Below are 13,704 nucleotides of genomic sequence, written 5' to 3'. Positions count from 1 at the left end.
ACTGGAATTACAGTAATTATAAGCTTCACATCTTTGTTCAACTTCACCACACATCGGTTGAGGTGTGTGTTTCCATAGAAACAACTCATTTCCAAAGCCGGCTTTTGAATTTGTTTAAAGTGGAATGCATTAGCCAAAAATAAATAAATAAAGTAAAACAGTCCGTCAACAGTAAGTCCTTAAGAAGCATAGAAACAACTAGTTAGAAATGACTCCATAGAAATGACCTCTTGGAAACGATTTCTTAGAAATAATTCCATAGAAACGACTCCATAAAAATGACTCCTTAGAAATGATTGCATAGAAAGGACTTTTTAGAAATGACTCCATAAAAATGACTCCTTAGAAACGATTGCATAGAAAGGACTTTTTAGAAATGACTCCATAAAAATGACTCCTTAGAAACGATTGCATAGAAAGGACTTTTTAGAAACGACTCCATAAAATTGACTCCTTAGAATCGACTACATAGAAACGACTCTTTACCGAAGCCGGCTTTGGAATTTTACTCCGAGCCTGTTTAAAGTGGACTGTATGAGCCAAAAATAAATAAATGAAATAAAACAGTCCATGCACAAGTCCGTAAGAAGCAATAACTACGATTCCTAATAAACAACTCCACAGAAATGACTCCATAGAAACGAGTCAGTAGAATCAGCTCTAAAATTGTACCTATAGTTGTTCATGTCTTTTTTTTTTTTTAAATCAGCAGTGTCTAAGAAAAAGTCACTAAATTTAGGGAAAAAAGTTCACTAACACCAAGGAGGAGAGGCTTCTGAGACACAGGGTCCAATTTTTTTGGGACTGAAACTATCTTTTCTTCACTGCAAAAAAAATATTATATCTTAGCAACAGTATTTCTAAACATTTTATTAACATTAAGGTTTATTAGAAATAATCAACTGAAGTAAGTAAAATTATACCAATAAAACAGATGATGTCGAGGTACAATAAGTAAAATTGTCTACAAATAGGCATAATAATAATATAAGTGTGTATTATTTATTGTTTTATTTACATTTATTACTTTACATATTGTATATTACTGTATTTATTATTTTATAATTCTTTTAAAATAGTCTCATAATGAGAAATATTAGATACATTTTCTTGTATTTTTTCTTTTTACATTAATTTAACATTATCCTCACTTTATATCTACACATGCTCTCCTTTATTCTCTCTCTCTCTCTCTCTCTCTCTCTCTCTCTATCTGCCAATCTTTTTTCTCTCTATTCATTTCTGTTCTTTCTCTCTCTTCACTCTTTTCTCCTTGCTGGTCTTCCTCTTTCTATCTTCTTCTTCTTCTTCCCTCTCTCTTTCACTCTGATTCTCCCTATACATCTATTTCCATCTCTCTCTCTCTCTCTCTCTCTCTCCTTTTTCTCCCCTCTGGCTATCTCTCTATCCTTACATCTCTCTCTCTCTCTCTCTCTCTGTCTCTCTCTCTCTTGTTATCCATCTTTTTTCACTCTCTGACCCCTTCTTCTTTCCTCTGGCTACCCTCTCTTTCACACTCTACAACTCTTAATCTCACTCCATCACTCCTTTTCCTTCTGTAATCTATTTCTACCTCACACACACACACACACACACACACACACACACACACACACACACAGTCCTTTCTTACACGAGTAAGCTGCGTTGAGGAATGTGGAATCTCTTATCGGGGAATGTCGTGTGAACGTTTTTGTGTTAAAATCTTCCTCTAACACGTTTTCAGGGTTTTTACTTCCCATTTCTGAGCAGCGTTAAGCACTAGGCTGCATGTGTGTGTGTGTGTGTGTGTGTGTGTGTGTGTGTGTGTGTGGCTTTGTACTGGAATGAACGGAGGCAGAAAGTCTGGCAGCGTCTCTCTGATTGATACAACAACATTACTGTAACTACAGCGGGGTCCAAAAGTCTGAGTCCACTACCAGGAACTGGTTTTTATTCCATCAGGTATCAAACACTCAGATCAGATTTTACTCCACTGATCCTCACCGCTTCAACATTCCAACATCCTCCTCCTCACACACACACACACACACACACACACACACACACACACACACACACACGCGCACACACATACACATACAGTCACGTTTATTTTCTCTTACAGCTGTGGAGATGTTTATTTTATACAAACACTGGGAATTATTGTTGTGGTTGTGGTTGAGGATTTAATCCTGAAATTACACATATCCGTATTCAGACCTCAGACTTAAGCTCTATTCAGAGAGATTTACACAGGGGCGGGGGCGGAGTTTGCCTAAAACAGAGGTGTGTCTCGGTTCCATGTGACTCTGATCTTGAACTTTTTTCTTGCGGCTCGAGAGAGGATTATGTCCAGCGCCACTGTCTCATAGTTTGATGTAATCACAAAATGTCATACTAAAATGAATAGTTATGTTTTAGCTGTAAATACACGTATAAACACTATGGAACACCACTCGAGAACAATATTAAGTACGTAATTATGACACTATTAATGTGTAATATGTACTATATGTACTATTAATATTAAATACATAATTATGACACTATTAATGTGTAAAATGTACTATATGTACTATTAATATTAAATACATAACTATGACACTATTAATGTGTAATAGGTTCTATATGTACTATTAATATTAAATACATAATTATGACACTATTAATTAATTAAAATTATAGTTCCTTTAAAGTCCTTTAAATGGAAAAGATATCCATGGAGACAGAATCTCACTCAGAGACATTGCTTATCTGAGGACTGAAATTTTTAAGAATAAAATGATAAAGATTCTCTGTTAGCGTAGCAGAGGATTGGTCAGCTTATCCTTCAAATCTCAGTCAGCTTATCCTTCAAACTGTGGGCGTGTTTTCTTTGTGGTAGATCGCATCAAATTAACACAAACATTGGCATTATTTTATTCATTTGACAAATCAAAATAGCGAATTAAAAGTGCGATAAAATTGGATGCAACCCATGCACACACACTACAAGTTCATGATCTCGATTTCAATAAATAGTGCATATGAGTAAAAAAAAAAAACATACAATATTATAATGTGCTGGATCATGTGCTATTTTATACGTTTCATTCTGGATCTGGAACTTTGGCAGGCGTCACATTTGAGACTCTAACATTATCTAAGCATTTATATAATGTTTATTTATAGACGTCCCTACAGCGCTGTTACAGTGTTTTTTTGTTTTTTCATAATCTTTTAAAAAACATCTGCTTTTATAATAGTTCTCACACTAGTCAGTGATAGAAACACTAATGTTAACATTTCTACAGCTAAAAATATTGTAGCAACGTTGCTGGAACATCTATAAACGTTACGTAAAAAAACCTTTTCAGATCATCTAGAAAACTTGACAGACTTCTTTAATCAAAAGTTCCTAGAGCCTCAAGCTTTCTCTGGAGAATTTAGAGAATATCATCAATAAGCATGGATAATATATTATAGTATTACACTTCAGTTTAATCTTGAAGTCAATTCTTTTGTTATTTCAAGTCTTTATTTCTAAAAAATCAACTACCATTAGAACAGTAAGACTTTTGTTCGACATTACAACCGACCACATTTTACTGATCACTTATTCTTTCAAAACATGAACAAAGCTCGAAGAAATATACGGCATGAAGCCATGGACATTTTTTTTAAATACAGTGATTATATTTTCCTCCATAAGACTCAATGAGTCACATTTAAAAAGTCTGAAAAGTTAAAAAGTTTGTTTTCCTGTTGAAATATAGCATATGGAAGTGCAGAGATTCTGAATCTCATACCCAGAAAAGTGTACAAAAGACATCAAACACTTTGTAATTCATGGGCATGAAGTTTTTGTTTAGAAAGAGTTCTGTTAATCACACATTATTAGCAAAGATGAGAGGTCTGATTCCAAACTAACTAGCCTCCTTAACATTATAGTTAGTCTTGTTAGTTTAGCAAACTAGCTGCATAAACGATTCATACTAGCTGTCAGGTGGTCATACGTTAGCTAGTTAATTTTAAACACAATTACTTTACGCGTCTATGAACGTGAATGTGACTGTTAGCTAGGAGGAAAGCGAGTCACGTGTCGGATATGTTTATAAACGTAGCGTAGCTGCTCGGACCAAACGTTCAGAACTACGATGTTGTCTACACTGAGAATGTAAACAACACTGCCAAAATAAGAAGCTCAGAGTGAGCCTCAGTGTGTGAACTGCACCCATTTTATCTCATAAGTGCTGCAAACACTGTCTATCTAAGGAGCTGCATTGTGATTGAAACACTGACTGTTTTGTATTAGTGAAGATGGATGGAGTGAGATTGGAGAGAAACCATTTAACAAAACGAAAAACACTCACTTTTCAGATATAAACCATCATTTATACCTGACACACACACACACACACACACACATTGCGAGTCTGCACTGCATTCCTGTCATCCCGCTGTGTGTCTGCTCTGAGAGCTTCAGTGCCTCCAGTCTGTCTGCATCAGCATCACGAGAGTGTAATGTACTGTGTGTGTGTAATACCCTTCAACCCAGAGTTTAAGAGGGTAACACTGTCTCTCACACAGCTCTACACACACACACGCACACACACACGCACACACACACACACACACAGAGTACAGCAATTGGTGCAACGACTTAAACTGAAAACATATGAGTCTAGATGCACATTAAAGGAAAACTCCAGTGTTTTTCATCTTAATGTCTATCCACCACTTCTGTAGTGTGTGTGTGTGTGTGTGTGTGTGTGTGTGTGTGTGTATGTGAGCGTATGTGTGTGTGTGTGGAATACAAAAAACCTTTGTATTCCAAACTCACTCATAATAGAAGTGCAGCTGTTGAATTTCTTCAGTACACATTTAAAATAATACAAAATCAGCAATAATATATTTGAATTCTGGATTCTGATTGGTCAGAAGCTGTTGATTATTTTCCTATAACAGCATGACGCTGCCCTTAGTAACCACACATACGTTACACACACAATGGATAGGTTAAAATAAAAATTCCTAAAGTTTAAAGTTTTCCTTTAAAGCTGAAAACCCCACCCCTAAATAGAGATTGACCAATCGTAGCTTAGCAACTGTAACTAGGCACCTCCAAGAAGCGTTTAGGAATTTACCTTTAATGGATAAAATATTAAAAATGAAAAGAATGCCATCCACACGCACCCGAAATTTTACAGACGGTGTCTTTTAAAGTCCTTTCAAGGGAATTAATTAAAATAACGTGAGCAGAAGGTCAATGTGGGGAAAAAAATCAGTGCTGCAGGTTCTTTTAAAAAAAACATCTCGAGCTGGAAACCTCATTAGAGACGCTGAAAGTGTGTCAGAAACCACGCCCTGTTCACTACATAGTGCACTATTTTGAGAACGAACCCATTTTATAGTTCAAAAGCATATCATGAAGCAGGCAAAAATTACCCACAATGCACTTTGCTGTCCACTAGAACCCAGTTAGTAAGCTGAGAGCTCTTCATTATCCAGTGAACCGTAAGAGTGTAGTGTTATTGTGCCATAAAATACAAGAGCCAATCACGTTCCAGTATGCAAATAAATACCATGCAACTCCAGTTTACCAGGAAAAGGGGCGTGGCATGTAGGGTTTGGGAATCTGCATATTTTGCATATTCATAGACTATAGATTTCTTGATGAGGGCAAAAGTATTGGCACCTCTGTCTTTTTCTGTGTATTTGATTTTTAAATGATTTATTTGTCTATCTTTTGTAAGCGCTTTATCCTGGTCAGGGTGGCAGGGAATCTTGAGTGTATCCCGGGAATACTGAGACGGAATTCGTCCTGAATAGGATGACATACTGTTGCTGATTGGCTGATTGCTTGAATAATAAAAAATATTTATTATTATTATTATTATTATTATTATAACTAAAACTACACACACACACACACACACACACACATATACACTGTATATATGCAGCTGGATTTTTTCCAGACTTGCAGTAGTAGTTATATATATAAATGTCTCTCTCTGTGTGTGTGTGTGTGTGTGTGTGTGTGTTCTCCCAGCAGGCAGCTTCCAGTTGGAAAGTTAACAGATTTCCTTTTGGTTCCTGAGGTTAACATTAGGGTTAGATAGAGGGGTAGGAAAGCGGAATTTGATACACATCGCGTGCGTGTGTGTGTGTGTGTGTGTGTGTGTGTGTGTGTACATGTTCATGTATGTATTCGTGTATATGTGTGTGTGTCTCCAATCTAAACCAGATCTGTGTCGCTTTTCTCATAATGGAAGAGGCTTTTAGCTAAAGTGGCTCCTTTTCTTAATAGCCGTGTGCAGTTATGGCCAACGCGGCTCCAAATCCAAACCCTGACCTTACCGGCAGCCTCCCCAACTCCACTCCAACTCCACTTACACTTCATTAAGTGCTCTCCGCATACATGCACGTGTGTGTGTGTGTGTGTGTGTGTGTGTGTGTATATATATATATGTATAAATACACACACACATAGGTATGTGTATGCATATAGGTGTGTGTGTGTGTGCTATTGATCAACAATCGGGAAGCTGTAACAACTCACTTTTCCGAGCGATCGCCTGCGTTGCATAAGATCACCACTGAGACGAGAACCGAACAAAAGAGAAAGACAGAGAGAGAGACAGAGAGACATAGAATCAGGACAGAGTTGTGGAAAGAGAGAGAGAGAGAGAGAAATAAAATAAGAGAGACAGACAGAGAGAGAGGGATGAAGGAGTAGAGAGAGAGAGAGAGAGAGAAGAGGATTATTCTGGCTTTAATAGACTGAGTGGATCAGAGTACACACACTCTCAACTCCATATTAAACACACTCGCACACACACACACACACACACACACACACACACACACACACACTGACTCACACACACTCGGGTAAAAGCAGACAGAAAAAGAAAGAAAAAGTGAGACAAAAATAAAGGGAGAGGTGAAAGATAAAAGAGACTCTCACCGCGCACACACACACACACACACACACACACACACACACACCATGTGGATGAGATTATATGTGTAAACTGATCCTCGTGTATATTTGACCTATTACGGCTACATAAGGTAAAAATATTCTGTGTTATTTGGCTGTAACTGACCTGCGCTGGCGACGAGCCGAGTGACTCCACGGTGCTTCTGTGGAGGTAAAAAAGAAAGAAAGAAAGGAAGAAAAATCTTAAATATAACTACTACAAAAATATACAATAATAAACACAGGTGGTTTGAATATAGCTCCAGTTTTCCCACTGTCATAAAAAGCCAAATATTCCAAGAATTTAAATTATTTAAATGAAGCGTCATTTAAATATAGTCTCCTTTATTTATTTGTTTGTTTGCTTGTTTGTTTATTTTCAGTAGTCATAGGAAGCCTAATATAAAAAATGTCATTCAAAGGAGTGGTTTGAATATAGCTTGATTTATTAAGTTATTATTATTATCATAAAAAAGACTTAAATAAATAAATAAATAAATAAATATTTTTGTATGAACCAAGCACGTTGTATAAACCCTAATTAAAAATAATAATAATGAAAGGGGGTGGATTAAAAACAAAAAACAAAAAACAAACAAACAAAAAACCCTAAAGCCTAATCAAAATAAAGAAATATATATTTTTTTAAATTAAAGGGGGTTTATATATTTTTTTACACTAAATTAAAAATCTTTGCAATACATCAATATCACAGTGTATTAACATCCTGATCCACTTCTCTGTGTGTAGTGGTTAATAATCCTTTCTTCTAATTGAACATTAAAATAAATTTTTGTACCAGTCGTTACATTTCCTTCCTTTATTACTTAAAAATTATAATTTTTCTATAAATCATTTAAATAATTTAGAATCGTTTTGCGTACCAGCGCACCATTGCACTTAGTTAGCAAAAATCTGGTGTATTGTGAAAATGTCTTGTGTTATTTTTGACATATTGCACACTTACACTTAAAACGCAAACAGATTATCTATTAATTAAATTAAATTACATTAATTATTTAAATGAATTAATGACATTTTTTAAAACCTGCATGCACCAGTTAGTTTGATAAAGTAGTTCACTAGAAAGCATACAAATTTAGTAGCCTAATTATTGTGGCATGGTGTAATTAATCATGAAGTCAGGCTGTAATTAAACATTAATTAAACATTAATTACACATTAATTAAACATTCAGTCTCCTGAAATTAAAAAGCTTTGTTTCATTAACTCTTGAAATGTTTTATTTCTTAAAGCTGGTTGTCATATATCTTTTTTTTTTTTTAGTTTTATAAGGACACTCGCTTTGTCATTTTTAAGTGAATCTGAAACTCTAAAGGAGTTTAATTTAAACTTAGAAGTAGATTTTTATTATTTTATATTTTTTATTTTTCATTCTTTTGTTTTGTTTTGTTTTGTTTTTTAAACCCATCACCAGCACACGTCTCTGGCGGGTGATAAAGACTTTGTTAGCAACATTTTTACAGATTATTAAAGTTAATCTAAGAGAAGAAGAGAAAAAAAATAAGGAAAGGAGTTTAAGAGAAAGAAAAAAATAAGTTAAAAAAACAGAAGATAGATAGATAGATAGATAGAGAACATTGGTTAAAATAGTGATGTCATATACAGTATCAACATGAATACAGGTTTTTGTTTAGAGCATCTGTACAGATGTTTGTTTGTTTGTTTGTTTGTTTGTTTTTGTTTTTGTTGTTGCTAACCTGTCACCACCCCACATCTTCGGAGGACAATAACTTTGCCAGCAAGAAGAAGAAGAGAACAAAGTGAAGGAAAGAAAATTAAGAGAAAAGAAAAAAAGAAAATAAAAAAGGAGAGAATATTGGTTAAATTAGCATTTTATATAGATATATATATTAAAGATTTTTTAACCCACTACCACCCTTAAAGACTTTACTAGCAATATAAGCATAACGTTACAAGAAAACTAATAGAAAGAAAACAATAACGTAATAAATAAATAAATGTAGAGAGGAAAGAATATTGATTAAATTAGCAACATGTTCATGAATGTGGATTTTTTTGTGATGTTTTATACCAACATGAATCCAAATTAGCTGGAAATGTTTTGTTTGTTTGTTTGTTTTTGTTTTTGTTTTTTTAACCAATCACCACCACACTGGTCTTCGGAGGACAGTAGGGACTAGCAGCATACGTATAAATGTATATTTTTGTAGACTATTAGCGTCACTTGTAAAAGAAGAAATAGTACCTAAAATAGTGTCCTTTAAAATCATTAAAGAGTGTTTTCGCTGCTTTATCAGCGCGATGCTTTTCGTGATTTGATCAGATAAATGAAAAATCAGTCGCGTTTTCGAGGAAAGAAATGAAACATGGCACAATACAGAGAGATTTAAGGAAGCCCAGGAACTCGTCGGCTGAGAGTGATTATCGTTTGGCTCACACACACACACACACACAGACACACACACAGACAAACACACACTCACAGACTCACACACACATTTCGATCACTTTTGTCAAACTCACTGAGCATGAAAGTAGCAATTTTACAGCACAGGAACTACAGTAACATTTACTTGAGCTGCACGAGGCGCCCTACACACACACACACACACACACACACACACTGCTGCAGCTTTCACACACACTTTTTCACGTTTTTACTTTTTTTTTTCTAGCCAAATCTTTCCTTCAAGGACAGTGAGTTAGAGGGAGAAATGATCCGTACTATACTACACACTGAAACAGGAAGTGTGCCATCTGTCTTACACACACACACACACACACACACACACGCACACAGTGCTGGTGTGTTAGGGATGGTTAAAGTTCATTTTAGCGGGCGGAGTTAATGTTTGTAGCTTTAATCAGTACTTTACCGGTTATTTTATATAGTTTACAGTAAAATATGTTTCACCTTCGCTTGTGAAAAGTTTTTCACGCAGGTTTTTTTGTGAAAAGTTCTGCAGGTTTTTCACGATATCTCTTTGTCAGTAACGTGAGCGCGGTATTTCCGGTCTTACTGTGTTTTTAATTTCAATTACATTCATTTAGCTATAACAATAACGTGACCAGACATGGCATTTTTAATGTTTCTGTAGGTATTAAAAAGTTATAAAGATAAATTTTCTAACATTAAGTTATTTAGAGTGACATTTCTTGCATGATACATTTAACATCAAATTTCTAATTAATTCTAGATTTCTATTATTATGATCTTTTGTAACATTTCAAATGCAAACTTCATCAAGTAGCATTTCATAACATAGCATATCTAATATAACATTTATAACATCTTAATTCATAAGGAAACATTTCAATATCAGTTTCCTCAATGTAACATTCGCAGTCTAACATTCATAACATGTCAGAACATGACGTTCATTACATAGCAGTTATAACGTTTCATAACATAACATTCAAAATATAGCATTCACAATGTAACAATCATGACATTTCAGAACATAACATTCATTATGTTGGATACATAATGTTATATTCATTACATAGCAGTTATAATATAACGTTTCATAACATAATATTCATAATGTTACATTCAAAACGTAGCATTTATTATAACTTAACATTCAAGAACATAACATTCGTAACATTCAAAACATAGCGTTCATAACGTAACATTCATAACGTAACATTCATAATGTAACATTCATAACAACCGTAAGTTATAACATTTCATAACGTAACATTTCAAAATGTAGGATTCATAACCTTCATGCCGTAACATTTCAAATCATAACATTCATTACTTAACATTCATAATGTATCATTTAAAACGTAACATTGATAACATTCAAAACATAGCATTCAAAACGCGGCATTCATCATGTAACATTGATAACATTTCTAATTTGACATATTTAGTGTAACATTACTAACATGACAATTCTAGTGTAACATTTCCATATTATTAATTTTATTGTAACGTGACATTTTTAGCGTGACGTTTGAAGTGTAACGTCTGTAAAATGGCGTTTCTAATGTAACATTTCCGATATGTCGTTTCTATTGGAATGTTTCTAATGTAACATTGCAGAGTTTTTAACGTGTTGATTTTAATGTAACTACGTATTGTATGCTTCTTGTGTGACATTTTGTGTGTACGTTTTAGACATAACTGCTTATTTTCACAATTTCTAACGTGACGTTTGTAATGTTACATATTGAACAGTGATGTTTCTCACGTTACATTTTAAATGTGATCTTTCTGGCTCAGGTTTTGAGCGTAAGGCTCCTAAGGTGGCAGTTTCAGCTTGACATTTTAGCGTGTGATTCCTACCGTGACGTCTCTGACATGACATTTTAAGGTGACATTTCTAATGTGTGATTTTTAATATGTGACATTTTGTAACATCGTGTTCCTTCTGTAACTTTCCTCACGTGCTGTTGTTGGCATTAGTGATACATTGCATAATTGATTTGTTTGGCAGAAATGAAATTCTGAAAGTGTGTGAGAGTGTTTACTGTCTGTTACAGCAGAGTTGCATGGAGCGAATCCCGGGTGTGTCCACACACACACACACACACACACACACACACACACACACGCTCTGCTGTGTGGGAAGCAGTAGCACCTCTGCCTTAGCTGCTGAGAGTGTTGTGTCATATAAAGCTGATTGGTTCGGTTTGCCTTTCCTCATTAAAAAGTGTGTGTGTGTGTGTTTTGCTGAAATTTGAGCAGTGAGCAAGGTCTCCAGGTTTCTTCCAATTAAAAAAAGCATCAGCACCTAAAAGTGTCATCATCTCTAATCTTTAAACCGTGATTATTCCTTATTTAGAGGAACTGTGTTAATTGGCGATCTTTTTGTCAGGCACAAGGTGTGTTCAGGGATTAACACCCTCAAGGGCTCAAGGCTGGTGTGTTTCTCAAAAAAAAAAACTTCAAGCTAGAGAAAGTCAAAATTAACCCTTTGTTCAATCAAGCACTTTAAAAATTTTACTGGAAAAAGGGTTTAGAAAAATAAAACATGAAGCCCTGTGCGCTTGTCTCAGAGAATAAATCAAGTTAAATTGATTACAATACATTCTCGATGGGATGCCTGTCCACCTTTCACACACACATACACACACACTCACACTCACACACACTCTCTGTCTCTCTCTCTCATTCACGTAGTGTAGCCAGTGTTCTTGGGAAGTGAGAGAAACCCGGAGCACCCAGAAGAAACCCACACAGACACGTGGAGAACATATGAAACTCCAGGTTTCACACTGCACACTGACTGTAATGCATCATGACCACATCAGGATATTTTAGACTAAAGTCTCGATGGCTCTGCCAGGAGGTTACAACTAGTTAGGTCTAGTTGTAATGGCTTCAAACATCCTCATCATCCTCATCAGTGTCTGTCTCCTCTTATCACCTCAAATCACCTCCTCTTATCAGGTGCTAAGAAGCGAGTTTAAACATTTGAACATTCGTTATATCTGAGGCATTTTGGAAAACGCTGTGGTGAAGCCGCTAACGCTGAATTCTCAAGAACAGCTGAAAAATGTGCTGTTTTCATTCCAACAATATACTTTGACGTCTCTACTTTAAGAGGACATAAATATATTTCACCAAAACAACATGGAAATGTTTTTTTTTTTTTTATTTAGGCTAAATTCTAACCTTGCTTTGTTTAGCCAGTTTAACAAACACACTCATATTGTCTAAAGATGGCTAAATCCTTGCTAGATAAGTATGATTTTCTTACGACTGCATCAAATTTTTGGAGAGTTTGACGTTGTAGTGAAACAGACATGAACCTTAATCAGTTTAGTTTGTAAACAGACAGCAGCTCTAGTGAGTTTACCTCAGGTGCTAAGAAGCGAGTTTATCTCAGGTGCTAAGAAGTGAGTTTACCTCAGGTGCTAAGAAGCGAGTTTATCTCAGGTGCTAAGAAGTGAGTTTACCTCAGGTGCTAAGAAGCGAGTTTACCTCAGGTGCTAAGAAGCGAGTTTACCTCAGGTGATAAGAAGCTAGTTTACCTCAGGTGCTAAGAAGCTAGTTTACCTCAGGTGCTAAGAAGCTAGTTTACCTCAGGTGATAAGAAGTGAGTTTACCTCAGGTGCTAAGAAGCGAGTTTACCTCAGGTGATAAGAAGCGAGTTTACCTCAGGTGCTAAGAAGCTAGTTTACCTCAGGTGCTAAGAAGCAAGACACTGATGATGCTGAAAATCGAAGTGAGAACTCATTCCCCTTCATAAATGTATAATTATTTTCTTTTTGTCAGTAATGTTGTTTTCTATCAGTAGATTAAGTTATAAATGTAGAGGTAGGTGGGGCGTCTTTCAGTGGAAATGCAATGAAATCTTTAAATGTGATTTTCTATTTTTCCCAGAAGTTTCCAGAACTATACGTAGAATATATAGTCTAGTATGCGGGATGCTTATCACCTTCACCTTCTTAGCACCTGAAATAAACTCACTTCTTAGCACCTGAGGTAAACTCGCTTCTTAGCACCTGAGGTAAACTCACTAGAGCTGCTGTCTGATTACAAACTAAACTGATTAAAGTTCATGTCTGTTTCACTACAACGTCAAACTCTCCAAAAATTTGATGCAGTCGTAAGAAAATCATACTTATCTAGCAAGGATTTAGACATCTTTAGACAATCTGAGTGTGTTTGTTAAACTGGCTAAACAAACCAAGATCAGAATTTAGCCTAAATTTAAAAAAAAAAAAAACACTTCCATGTTGTTTTGGTGAAATATATTTATGTCCTCTTAAAGTAGAGACGTCAAAGTATATTGTTGGCATGAAAACAGCACATT

The 13,704-nt window shown here is 35.3% G+C and overlaps 1 protein-coding gene across 16 annotated transcripts in view; it reads left to right on the top strand.

Moving 5' to 3' along the window:
- Positions 1 to 13,704, top strand: part of tenm3 (teneurin transmembrane protein 3) — a 758,992-nt gene that overhangs the window by 562,897 nt on the left and 182,391 nt on the right. The gene's annotated exons all lie outside the window — the stretch shown is intronic.

Source organism: Pangasianodon hypophthalmus, chromosome 3 (assembly GCF_027358585.1).
Source record: "Pangasianodon hypophthalmus isolate fPanHyp1 chromosome 3, fPanHyp1.pri, whole genome shotgun sequence".
NCBI lineage: Eukaryota > Metazoa > Chordata > Actinopteri > Siluriformes > Pangasiidae > Pangasianodon > Pangasianodon hypophthalmus.
The sequence above is the reverse complement of the archived record's forward strand: the minus strand, read 5'-3'. Positions and strand labels throughout refer to the sequence as shown.